A 13564-nucleotide genomic window follows, 5' to 3' on the forward strand; every position below is an offset into this window, starting at 1 on the left:
AAAGAGAAGGCCATCCGCATCGAGACCTTCCTCCTTGGAAGCCAAAGAGCTGAGTTTGGGGTCAATCCTAAGCAAAAGGCTTTTGCGCTATTCCTGTGAAATATAAGCGTTGGCATTGCCTAACATACATATTGCTCATTGAGCCCAGCTTGAGAGCATCTCCGGGTCCACTTGAGAGCCCTCCATTTTTGCCTCCTCAGCCAGATCAAAAATCCTAGTCAGCGGACCAACTAGGTCTAGAAGTCTGTCCTGGCAGTTCGACCAGGCACGATCAACCCCTTTTTTGGGATCCTTCCCAAATTTAGTAAAAAATAGCAACATATTGGGATCAATAGCAGAGGTATCAGCCACTTTAAAGGGAAGGGAAGGTCTAGGACATTCTGACTTTAATTTGTTTCTAGATGTCTTATCTAACGCATGTCTGAGGTAAAAGGAGACATAGGCCCTCATTCTGACCTTGGCGGGCGGCGGAGGCCGCCCGCCAAAGTCCCGCCGTCAGGTTACCGTTCCGCGGTCGAAAGACCGCGGCGGTAATTCTGACTTTCCCGCTGGGCTGGCGGGCGGTCGCCTTCAGACCGCCAGCCAGCCCAGCGGGAAAGAGGCTTCCACGATGAAGCCGGCTCGGAATCGAGCCGGCGGAGTGGAAGCTGTGCGACGGGTGCAGTTGCACCCGTCGCGTATTTCACTGTCTGCGCAGCAGACAGTGAAATACATGTAGGGGCCCTCTTACGGGGGCCCCTGCAATGCCCATGCCAGTGGCATGGGCACTGCAGGGGCCCCCAGGGGCCCCGCGACCCCCCCCTACCGCCATCCGGATCTCGGCGGTCCGACCGCCGGGATCTGGATGGCGGTAGGGGGGGTCGGAATCCCCGCGGCGGTGCAGCAAGCTGCGCCACCACGGAGGATTCAATGGGGCCGCGGTACACTGGCGGGACCCCGCCAGTGGTGCCGGTCCGACCGCGGCTTTACCGCCGCGGTCGGAATCCCCATTGGAGCACCGCCGGCCTGTCGGCGGTGCTCCCGCGGTCCTCCGCCCTGGCGGTCAAAGACCGCCAGGGTCAGAATGACCACCATAGTCTGAAACATGATCGGAAGGAACGCATTCCGATGAATTAGGATGGTGAATTGACGTAGGGTCAAACATGGGCTCATCATCGTGATCCACCAGATCATCGGACACTAAATGAGGGGAACTCACAGAAGGATAAATTTTACGCCTTTTCTCCAAAGGCCCATCATGATATATATAATTATTTACAGTGTCTTGTAAGACATCGTCCCCATCACTGTCCGTGTCCCTTATATGCAAAATGTTAAGGGGGAGGAAGGGAGACCCAAATAACTCGCCTCTCGGGATGGAGGCCCAAACTTGACAGAAACACCTTTGGAAGGCACATATGGGGGTGCCACACATTTCTTCCCTCTCTTAGGAGGGTTATCCTTGGGGTTCTGAAGCATTCTAGATGTGGAGGCTTCTAAATTTTTTGAAATATCCAACATGGATACAGAGACCGCATGTTGGACAGAATCCTTGATAAAGGATTTTAAATTGTCCTTCATGAACTGTGTCTCTTCATACTAAGACATAATTATAGAGTAGAAATGGGAAAAAATGTGGAGCTAAAATTGAACTATGAATTTGAATTAAGAAAAGACAGGAAAAACCTGTCAAACGAGCAAGAAACCAGAATCTGAGGGGTTAAAATAACCTGAATGAGGTAAGGGAGGGTCTAACAGGGAAAGGGGCTGGCTGGGGGCGTGGTATGGGCGGGACCCGGGTAAACGAAGGGAGACCGTAAAGCCCTCACTGATAGAAGCTGTGAAGTACTGCGAAGAAGAAGCCTGCAGGCAACACCGTTCCGCTCCGACACAGCAGACAGGAAGCAGAGGAGACGCGAGGTAAGAATACCTCAGAAGTGAAGGAGGCGAACGTTAACAAAGGTTCAATTAGGGCAGCATGCGCGCAAAGAAGAGCATGATAAGGGAGGACGCGCTTAAAACAAAACCGAAGCGTGCTTAAAACAAAACCGAAGCGCAATAAGAGAGCGCAAATTACATAAACATTTCGAAATGCATACAATAAAAATAAACAATTTTGACAGAATAAAATATATAACAACGGCGAGCAGAGTACTTATCTTGACTGCGAGCAGCAAGAAAAGAGGACTTGATGCTCTCAGTCAAGATTGTTATCAGGGGGCTCGTCGTGTGATTGGTCAGCCCCATTGTGATGTTGTTCTGTAGTTTTTTCCCCAGGGTTTCTGGGATTTGTAATTCTTGGCTGCTATTTAATAAAGCATGAAAAGTAAGGCATAATATGAGCCTCCGGTCTTGAAATAAAAACCTCACGTTAACTGTTTCATTGTCTACTCTCAAACTGGCAGCATGGCTGGTGTTGTGCGTGAACGGTGTGTGGATTGGCACAGACGGGCTTGCCTTTGGCTCACCTGCGGCGCACCTGCTGCACAACTGTGCAAGCTTGTTCCGTTTATTGCCCCTCTTCCTGAGTCAAAAATAGTCTAGACTGCTCACCTCTCGTTCGGGAAATGGCAGTCGTCAAGTGGCCTTCCGGTTCAAAAAACCAGGTCAAACCCAACAACTCATTTCATCCAATTTTCATATCACAGATTAAAACAGTTAAAATACGTCTCCTTATAAAACTCTCTCCTCTCCCCCGTTACGTGCAAAAAAAAGGTGCAAAAATGTAGCAACTTGTACGGCATTTACTGGCATTTTTTGGGCGGCCGCATCGCGTGTTCCTTTTATTGCCCCTCCTCCTGAGCCAAAAAAAGACTCAACTGTAATATGTTGTTACCATTGAGTTCTGATGTCATAATGCCTCCTGCCAGCAGCCTAAGTGCAAGGCAAATCATGGAGCATAATTGTAGCTGTAGTAGAAAAACGGCACAAACATCAAAATTGCCATTTCATTCCTATGGTCTGTTTTTCCAAAAGACACAGTGAAGAGAAGAACGGACAGATTTATGCCAACAGGTATATTTTTTGCACACAAGAGGTAATTACAGAAAAAATATAATCTCTTGGCCCGTTCCTACACTTTATGAGACTGAGCCCTTTTTAAATACGACTTACAAAAGACTGATTCTAATATATGTTTTAAATAAAGGACTAACTACTTTTGTGATGTTCTTAATTTCACACTAGACTCCATTTTTATTTTTCGGTTGAACGAGAAGACCAGCATGGATATGAGTGGTTTGCAGGAAGGGTGATGGTGTGACCATGTATTATAAGGAATAAAATAACCTCTGCCTATGTTTTAAGTATATTGCAAGTCACCGCGGAGTTCCATGACTTTATAAAGATGCTTGGCCTTTGGCCTTGTTCCTTTATCTGCTCAGGGAACTCCTTGCTGACTTGCAGTATTGTTATAACGGTCGACAGGGGGTACCTTATCCCATGTGCATTTAATGCGCAGTAACACATAATCAAGAAGTATAACAAACAGTGCTTAGTTTACATCACTACAGCTTCAGGGAGCTACACATTTGGAAGAGTGCATCATATTATTGGAGAACAGGTCTATACCACAAACTACCTTTCACAAGCAACACATGATTTAGTGATTACCATGTGAAAGAATCTGAGGGTTTAGCAGAATGGGCAGTAAACAAGCCTAACACTACCTCCTTAGTTGCACTTTAATATAGCATGTTTCTAATATTAGGCGTGGAAATACATTCTTTTACGCTCAATCCTCAATGACAAGATGATCATGCACGAGAGTGAATACATTCAGAAACATGCACAGCGCACAGCAATTATTATACACATTTGACAGTGTGTTATCGATGTACACAGTGTTTTTGCATAACTTTAAGCATGTGACAATATGTCAAATAAGAAACTATATAGAGATAGAAGGTCACGCCTCTCTTGATGCTGTACAGTGAGTTCTTCCACATTGAGGTTTATGAGGGTACATTCATTTAAAGAATACATTTAAGAGTTGATTGGATAGTGTGAACTACAGTTTTCAAGCTTCTTGCTGTCTGCAGTGATGGTAGAAAAACAAAATCACTTCCGGCACGGGGGAGTGAAAACAACATGCCACAGGAAAATGACTCAACTAGACATTAGTCAGTGGTTTCCAGTCTGGGAGTAAGGACAGAGACGTAAACTAAATGACGCTCTACCAATCCGGTCAGTGATATATAGGGCCATATTTATACTTTTTGACACAAAACTGCGCTAACGCAGTTTTGCGCCAAAAAAATTAGCGCCGGCTAACGCCATTCTGAAGCGCCATGCGGGCGCCGTATTTATTGAATGGCGTTAGCCGGCGTTAGCCGACCGGCGCAGCCTGGTGTGTGTGAAAAAAAACCACGTACACCAGGCAGCGCCGGCGTAGGGAAAAATGGCGTTTGGGCGTCTAAGAATGGGGCAAGTCAGGCTGAGGCAAAAAAAAGTCTTAACCCGATTTGCGCCATTTTTTTACGACGCCCATCCCCCATTGAAATGACTCCTGTCTTAGCAAAGACAGGAGTCATGCCCCCTTGCCCAATGGCCATGCCCAGGGGACTTCTGTCCCCTGGGCATGGTCATTGGGCATAGTGGCATGTAGGGGGGCACAAATCAGGCCCCCCTGCGCCACAAAATAAAATAAAATAAATACTTACCTGGACTTACCTTAATGTCCCTGGGGTGGGTCCCTCCATCCTTGGGTGTCCTCCTGGGGTGGGCAAGGGTGGCAGGGGGTGTCCCTGGGGGCAGGGGAGGGCACCTCTGGGCTCATTCTGAGCCCACAGGTCCCTTAACTCCTGCCCTGACCCAGGCGCTAAAATCCGGCGCAAATGCGGGTTTTTTAGTCCCGCCCACTCCCGGGTGTCATTTTTGCCCGGGAGTATAAATACAACGCAATAGCATCGCAGTCATTTTTTAAGACGGGAACGCCTACCTTGCATATCATTAACGCAAGGAAGGTGTTCACGCAAAAAAATGACGCTAATTCCAGGAACTTTGGCGCTAGACGCGTCTAACGCCAAAGTATAAATATGGAGTTAGTTTTGCGTCGAATTTGCGTCGAAAAAAACGACGCAAATTCGCGCAAACGGAGTATAAATATGCCCCATAGTGATTGAAAACGTACTTCGATGCTAATTTATAGTTAGGGCTCACGGTTTTATGGTAATTGTTTTTTTTAACACTTCCGTCTGTATTTACCCATATTTATTTTTGCCCCACGTTATCGGTATAAATGCATATTTATTTTGGATTTAGGGAATAAATGGAGTCTCAAAATTATATATTTCCACATTTAATTAGCTGATGCATTCATACTGTGATGCCTGGGCAGCCAAATATAACAAAACACTGCACCAAGAGGTACATTTTACAAATATGTGTGTGTGTGTGTGTGTGTGTGTGCGCGTGCGGGGGCACACACACACACCCGCATGTAAGGAAATCTTAACTTTTTTTTAGTTCCCCATGCTGTTTATCTGCTCAGCTGTTGGCACATAATTCATGAAAGACAGCATGCCGCTCACAAGAAGCACAATTTTCTGTATTTTTCCACTTTTAGGAAAATACAGTCAGGAAACACATTGTTTTCTGCCTTTATCTGTAAAATTCAGTAAAAACGGAAAACTAGGAGCCTTATTAATAATATTAACAATAGACACATCAGAGCCCTTTAGTGAGCATGGATCCAAGTTCATATAGCACACAGAAAAGCACGTGGAGGAGGCTGGGACCTCACACTTCCAAATTTTCACCACCCACCTCCCTGCAGCACTGTGGTTTTGCCGGGGGGGGTCTCCAGGTACCTTTTTTAAGCAGTGATAGAAGATCAGCCTCTACCTTCTGGCAACATGGCACTGTGATGTAAAACAGGGCCCAGACCCCACCCCTATTCATAACTAACCATGGAGGCCACTGAAGGACGATGAAATTGGGATGGTTCCCGTACGTTTCCTGGACCTCTTAAACCTGATGAAAGCGGACAGTCGTCCTCAGCACCTCTTGCAACATTGGTAAGCTAAAGGATTACCCCCCTCAGTATATCCGCCTTGTGTGATTATGAGGAAACCCTGGAATTTCCTAGAGCAGGATACATATATACATTATTCTGCTCCTTGGGCCAAATTGACCTGGTCCCAATGTTATGGGGCCCTAAGTCTGCCTGATAGAATTTGTTGCCAGTCACCCAAAAAAGGGCACTAAATAAATCTTCAGGCCAGGGTGGAAACTTGGGTTTGTGTCTTTCCACCTTAGTGAGGATTCCTGAGATTCTCATTGTTGGCCATGTGCCATGTCTCCCTGTAGTCGTTCACCACCACCATGTTCCTTCAGATGGCACTGCAGGCTCTTCCAGCACCGCTCCATCATGGACCTGTTGCCTAGCAAATTAGGATGGACGGGCCACTGGTGACTGCGGTAGGATGGAGACTCCGGCTGAGGTGGTGCTCCACGCAAGCCTAATAGGCCCCCTCCTGAATAGTTAATGCTTTGACATAAGCAGTTTACACAATGTATTGGTAACAGACTGGCCAGGTTGTAAAGTATCTCACTAGGCAAAGTTTCCACAATGCCACAAGCAAATATTGCCCAGTTGGCAAAATGCCCCAACCAGTGCTGCCATCTAAGAAAATGACTTTAGAACCACTTCCAGATGGCCATTCATATGTGCACACCCATGATTATATACTCAAATATGTAAATATTTTTGTAATAAAATTCTCACAAAATTATTTTCATTTCAAAAAGACATTAACAAGGCCAATCGGTCTGCAGCTAACACCATGCTTGTTCATTTGCTAATGCTTTTTGTAGAAAGCATTGGTATGCAAAGGTTAATACATGCTTCTCCCGAATATATGGAAATTATATACAGTGATATGTTTAGAAGGAAACTTTTAATAAAATCCACTCTTTATCTGGCAGTTGCATATATCTAACCATATTCACTGGTTTATGAATTTATAAGGCACTCTCAATAAGGTGGTCCAAAAAAGTGGAACAAAGGCAATCTTCAGTTTCCCTTACAGTGTTAGAGCTGAGGGGAGGTTCACTGTTGGAATCATTCCATCAGATATTACATCAGCTGGGGTGTCCCACACATGGGCTGTTCTCATAACTCCAGAACACGATTTATTGCATACAGATGTTCCTGGATCTGTGCCTGCATGACAGTGGAGTGAACAACTTTAAGCATTCTTTCTTTAACTCAGTGGCTACTACTATGCTATGCTAATATCAAAGAAGACTTGTGCAAATAAAGTATTTAAAATAGATCTCTTTCACAGGTTACTGTTCACCTGGATCAACCGAAAGGGGTCAATACTTTCAAAAGCACATCCACCCAATACAGAGGATAGGATCTTTCAGTGCTTAACTGTAAGATCAATATTTTAAGAAAACTGATGGCAGTTCTGTGTCACATCACGAGACTTCACTTAACAAACCACTGCAGAGAGGCTGCACTTACAAATTTGTTGTCAGCACACACTCTGGGCTGCAAATAATTTTTTTTAACCAGTGGTCATTACACTTTTTATGCTAAACCTCCTTGTGTGAAGGATGTTTGTTCGAGACTATCCGAAAAGTAAACGTTTAGGACCTGATTTACAAAGATCGGTGTATGAGTAATTGTTACTTATTTCTACTTGTGAAATTCAGGAGTAAAGGAGTACTCCTGACTCAACTCAAATACCTTTTTGGTGAGAACTCCATATAAGGAAACACGAAAGAAGATTTGAAAGGGGCATCGGTGCTTATTCCAAAACCAAGGAAATGTAATTTCAGTTCTACACCATTTACTTCTGGGGAATTTGCCCCCTAACATTCTGTCCCTATCCTCCCATTCTGTTTGTCCCTGAGTCTTCAGTTCCTTCCCATGATGCACAAAGGGAATGATATCTGGTGTCTGTGACATCTCTTTGTTCTAGGATGCTAGTATCGTCCTGTGAAGATGGCATTTTTCTCTGACCTTTAAACCGCCCCCCCCACCACCACCTTTTTTTAGGTCATCCTGTCAAGTAACATCTAAGTTATGGTTACTTATAAATGTTCACAAAAAATATCAAAATGTAAGAATGGCATTTGCAAGATGGAGGATGAGTAATGACCACAGAAGAAAATACTACCACCATTTGACCTGTTTGGTCTTACTTTGTTTGAGGTCACCTATATGGAGTAAATTTAGCTTTCTATCAGAGAAGCCGTTGAAACATTCCCTGTATCCCTTGCACTGGGGCAGAGATTCCTGCAATCCCTGAAACTTTTATGGAGAGAAAAACTTGAACCCAGCCTGATTAGTTGGCATCTAAGGATTTACCCTGAAGCTGTTCAGCAGCTCAATGATCACGTAAAGGAGTGAGACCTGCACGAATTCCACGCTGCTCCTCTTTTAACAGCCTTTGTTGCCGCCGTACTGCACTTTTCCACCAGGCTGTGGTTAACCCCATGCCTTTTTTCAAGCTCTGCTCACCTGTCCTGCAGTTGAGAGTCTGAAAAGAGTCTGTCCTGGATGCACTCCTCACTAAGTGACACATGATGGATTCTGGAGATTCTACCTGGTCTTGCACCGATGTTTGCAAACACTCGCTGGGCCCACCGTACACCAATGACAGAGCCTGGCTGTCTGAGAGAGATCAAACTCTGCATGTGGAGGTGAAACGTTTGTGACTCAGTCAGATGATCAGACCTCTCTTAACAGCAAATGTTATTATTTTCATCGATTTCTGCACTGCTCCCTGTAACCTGCAGGGTGCAGTGCTCTACTGCCTGGATTACGAGCCAGCTGCAGTGATTTTCGAGTCTCGTGTGGTCCAAGATGCTGTCCTCTTGATTTTCAAGTGCCCTTGAAACCATTGTATTTTTCTTTTCTTTCTGATGTCCTTATGAGCTGTCAATGAATATATAGATGTGTGACAAACATTGTTTAAAAAACAACAGACATATGCAGTAAGCCATTTTTGCAAAAAAAATTATCCTCCTCCGTTTTGAGAAAAAATGTCCTGATTAATAAAACGTCGTCAACATTAACTGATTGTGAAACACATAATGCTATAGTCTTGCAGCTTACGATCAATTCTGCTTGTTTCCATCCTAGGCAAATTGGGGGAAATGGGGGCATAACCACACTGACACCGAATTGTGTGGAAAAGGCCGCTTTATTGAAGACAGGTGCCCTTAAATTTATAACCTGGCCTTTGCCTCACAAAACGAACCACCTCACTATACACATGCTTCAATTCAACTACGCCCCTCCACCATTTACCCTACCCTCCCCACTCCCCACAAACAGTATTGCAATCCTGTCCTCTTGCTTTTATTGTTGCAATTGCTATTTCAAAAACTCCTTTCAAGATGCCATTACTCTGCAACTATAACAAATCTAACTTCCTGCCTAATATTTTAGCAACATGGTTCGACCATGAGAAGTCCAGTCTTCCCTCTCCTTTCCCACATGGGCTGCCGCTTTGAAGCCTAAAGCTGTGCAAACCATGCCAATGGGCCCTGTCCCCGCTATAGCACCTGCCTCCAAGCAACACCAAAGCAAACATAAAAACCTTAACCCAGAACACCTGTCCTCAAAAAGACCTCCTTACCTTAGAAAATACATCCTAATGACCCCCCTACTGAAATTAACTAAAGGGATGGGCGGGAGGGAAAACATTTTCTGCTCCTAACTGCCAGCCAGCCACTGTGTCGCTTACAACAAAATGGTGTCAAAATTCATAAAATGGCCGGCTAAATAGCCCGCGCCTTCCGAAGCCCAAAAATAGCTGGAGCTGTCATGGACTGCACCATTCCCCCAATAATTCCGGGGGGAGACCGACCCCGGTCGGCTACCCCCCAAAACCCCATTATAAATGTCAGAAACAATAGAGTTTTGCTACTTTACAACTGTTTGCAACCACTACATAATGTTTAGCCAGCACAGTACTATGTTGTATTTGCATCCACCCTCATTGTGTTCATGACATGACTTGAGAGTGTCATTCGCATGATGGGACTACTTGCTCATTGTGCCATACTGTGCAGCACTTGCTATTTGCTTTTTGAATAAGGCTATTATTGTGTTTTGTAATTTTTACTACAATTAATACTGCTTATGCTATAATTATATTTAAGTTATATGTGTTAATTAAATTGCTGTGCAAGAATATCCCCTGGCTGGACATTCATAATTTAGTGCAGCTTGGATTACTGGTTTGCACTTTGCATATACGGACTTCATACATCCTCTCTTGAATTAAGCATTGTACTATTTGCTCATGCCAGAGATTCCAGTATACTTAAGTGACTCCCATTTTCTGTTTTTGGCCTGATTATTGGAGTTCAGATTACTCAGTCTGTGACTTGCTCTTACTTACAGATATTAGTGGCACTTATAATTATTCACTTTAGGTAAGCAACTTGACACAGTGTTTGCTCTTTTCTGGAAGTTAGAATTCTTCAGCAGCTCAAGGCTGGATGTTACTATCTTGCAGTCTGATGGTAGGCAAAATTGTCATGGTTAAAAGCTTTGACAGGGACAGACTAGTAATATGTAGGCATGGAGGCTTTGCCGTTTATGGGTAATCATGGCATCTTGTCCCAGTCCTCAAGAGAGGAACATTTTTAAAGTTCTCATGTTGGACCTGACATTCTTGGTGTGGTTTTCCCCAACTTTCTTTTTGATACACATACTGAACCCCTAGGTTAGGCCCTAAACAGCCCAGGGGGCAGAGTGCAGTGTAATGAAAAAGTTGAACATGTACCTTTAAATTTTACATGCCCTGGTAGTGAGAAACGTTGAAATTCATTTTTCACTACTGCAAGGCCTGCCTCTCCCCTAGGATAATATTGGGTTTTCTTATTACATTTAATAAGTGATAACTTTTATCTGGGAGCAGGTAAAAATATCGAGTTCAGTGTCTAAAGAATTGTAATTTAAAACCCTACTTAACGGTAAAGTCTGATTTTAAGTCACAGTTCTGAAAATGCCACTTTTAGAAAGTTGGCATTTTCTTGCCCTAACCATTTGGTGCCTGCAGCCTGTATTCTGGGTCACGTGGCTTGGTGTAGCTGGCAATTGGTCTTGCTATCAGGCAGCCAGAAAGAGGGGTAACAAATGTTGGCAGGATGGGCCATCTCTGACTTAATGAGGGGTTGAGCTCTCACCTAACACACTTGCACATCTCAAAGCCTTAGCACACTCACAAAAGGTTTGACACTAGTCTGACCTAGTCCACAGGGATAAAGACTCCACTAAGCCTGTATGGCCCCTTCCTCTGAAAGGAAGTAATTGTGATGCATCCTATTGATTGGAAGATGTGGCTTGTTGCTTGGTGTCACCTTAGGGCCGGTACCCTGTCCCCTCTATGGTAATCGCCAAAGATAATTCTTCAGACTTCGTGGTACAACATACAACGTTGTTTATTTAGAAGACATGACGTTTACTCAGTATACAAAGTAAATGGTATGGTTGGTACAGAGGATGGTCAGATTGGGGACGTTGTTTCCGCTTCCTTTCCTGCTCCCTCTAGATAAGACAACCGGGGCTGCTCCCACCAGTATCCTGCTAAAGTCACGCTCCTCTGGCAGCGTGGCTGGCAAGAAAGCAACACAGGCAGGTTTCTCCTCCTCCAAACAGACAGCTTGGGACAGCTTCTCCCTCTTTGTCTTAAGTGATAAAGTTCAGTGTCCTTCATTGCGACTCCAGGCAAATTGGAATTCCCACTGGTGGTGCGGTTGATCGACGTGTCTCGCTGTGCAGTGTCCAACGTCTTCTTTCAGGGTCTCCTGTTCCTCTCAGCTGCTCTGACTTGTCCTCCCTTTTCCTGTCTCTGGCCACGCCTCTCCATACGCGGCAGATCCTGATTAAAGGGACAGAGTGTGTCAACAGGGATCTCCACAGTCGGTAGTCACTGAAAAGCCAAAAGTCCCGCTTTTGGTTCCGTAGTGTTTGGGGCGGGTCAGGGCAATGTCCCAGATATGTCCTCCTCTGTGTGACACTTGACTAAACTGATGTGAAAGCATTGTACTGAGAAGGCTTTGAGTTTGTCAGATGGCCAAAACGTGATGGAATATGAAGGACAGAAACTACCTAGGAGCCACAAACAGACTCTGCTAGAGTGAAATGATTAAGGGCCAGTCAGACTGGTTAAACCTTTAAACAAGTTATGTCAAAGCATCACAAAAGGCATTTTAGAAATGTAGACCAAATTCTTACTTTAAAACCGATGCCTGCACAAACATGAGTTCTAAGACCATGTTAATTCGATATGTGCAAGTAGGAAAAACTTTTCATTTCGGATTTACACACTAAGAAGCTGCACATAATGTTATAAATACCCATTTTCAGCTTTCATGCGACAGCGTGAGATCTGACATTTAAAGCACAAAACGTCATTGTCTTTCCTTTTTAAACACAGGCCTAGCATTTGCTACACATGGCTGTGTTTCAGCATTGTTGTGCTGCTCCAAATGTAAGCAGAGAAAGCTTTCTCTGAAGGTTTACATCTAGAATTTGACCTTTGTGCATTTTGAAACTTGTATGCATGTCTTACAACAAAATTTTCGAATGACCAAATATGCAAATTATTTTTTTCAGTTTGAAAGGATGGACTCATGAAATTCGAAGCTCTTTAACATTTCTCAAATGCCATGAGTCCAAAATACCAGTTACCCGGAGTCTACAAACTAAAGGAGTTTCGGAGGAGCACACCAAAAAGATATATTCCCTGCAATCTACTCAGGAGACAGTTCAACCTGAAGCTCGCTCTGATTTAGTTGTCACAAGATGATGATCTTTGGGCATTCTTACTCTCTTCTCCATCCAATAAAACACATGCCTTCCTAACTTACCTTCAGGCACGATGTTACCAAAAAGGATAAAAACAATTTGGCCAGAGCGTTATTTGTTTGTCCTCAATTAGATTTGCAGCTAAACCCCTGCTCATCTGCTCAGAATGGGAAACCCTTTTGTGGTCCTAAGATGCTCTATCTGTTGCCAGATCCGTTTTCCTACTCCCCTTTCTAGTGACTTTCAGATTCATCCAGATTTGCACGGTTGGAAATGACATCAGTTGCAGAGTTTGTTGAGTGTTAACGTAAGCCATGGCCTTTAGGTCTTTTTAAGCCAAATTACGTAAAGTTATGGGAATCCTCTTTAAAGTTCTTACATTTTTGTCCCTCTTCTGTGTATTCACTTATTGCTTTTGAAGACAGACCATGCTCCTACATTTTTTAATGCAACTTGTTTAACCTTTTGAGTTAAAAGTTAAAACTAATTTTGTTCATTTTTCATTTTGTCATTTCGCTTTTTTTTTTTTTGGTTCTTTTTACTGCTCAGAGTTTGACAGAAAATAGATGAAACATGTTGACTAAAATCAGAAACTTGTATAAAGAGAACTGTTTGATGTGCGTGGTTATATTTTGAAAACAGTGCTAGTATAGCTGAAGAACATGAGCGATATAGGGGAAAACCTATCATTAAGCAGGTGGACGTCTGCAGAACTGTATAGTGATGATGTCATCTTATGTCTACGGCGAGCACCTGATCACCACCTTCAGCTAGTAAACACTGAGCATACACATGCTTTGCATAGGT

This window comes from Pleurodeles waltl, chromosome 8 (assembly GCF_031143425.1).
Source record: "Pleurodeles waltl isolate 20211129_DDA chromosome 8, aPleWal1.hap1.20221129, whole genome shotgun sequence".
In the NCBI taxonomy this organism is placed as follows: domain Eukaryota; kingdom Metazoa; phylum Chordata; class Amphibia; order Caudata; family Salamandridae; genus Pleurodeles; species Pleurodeles waltl.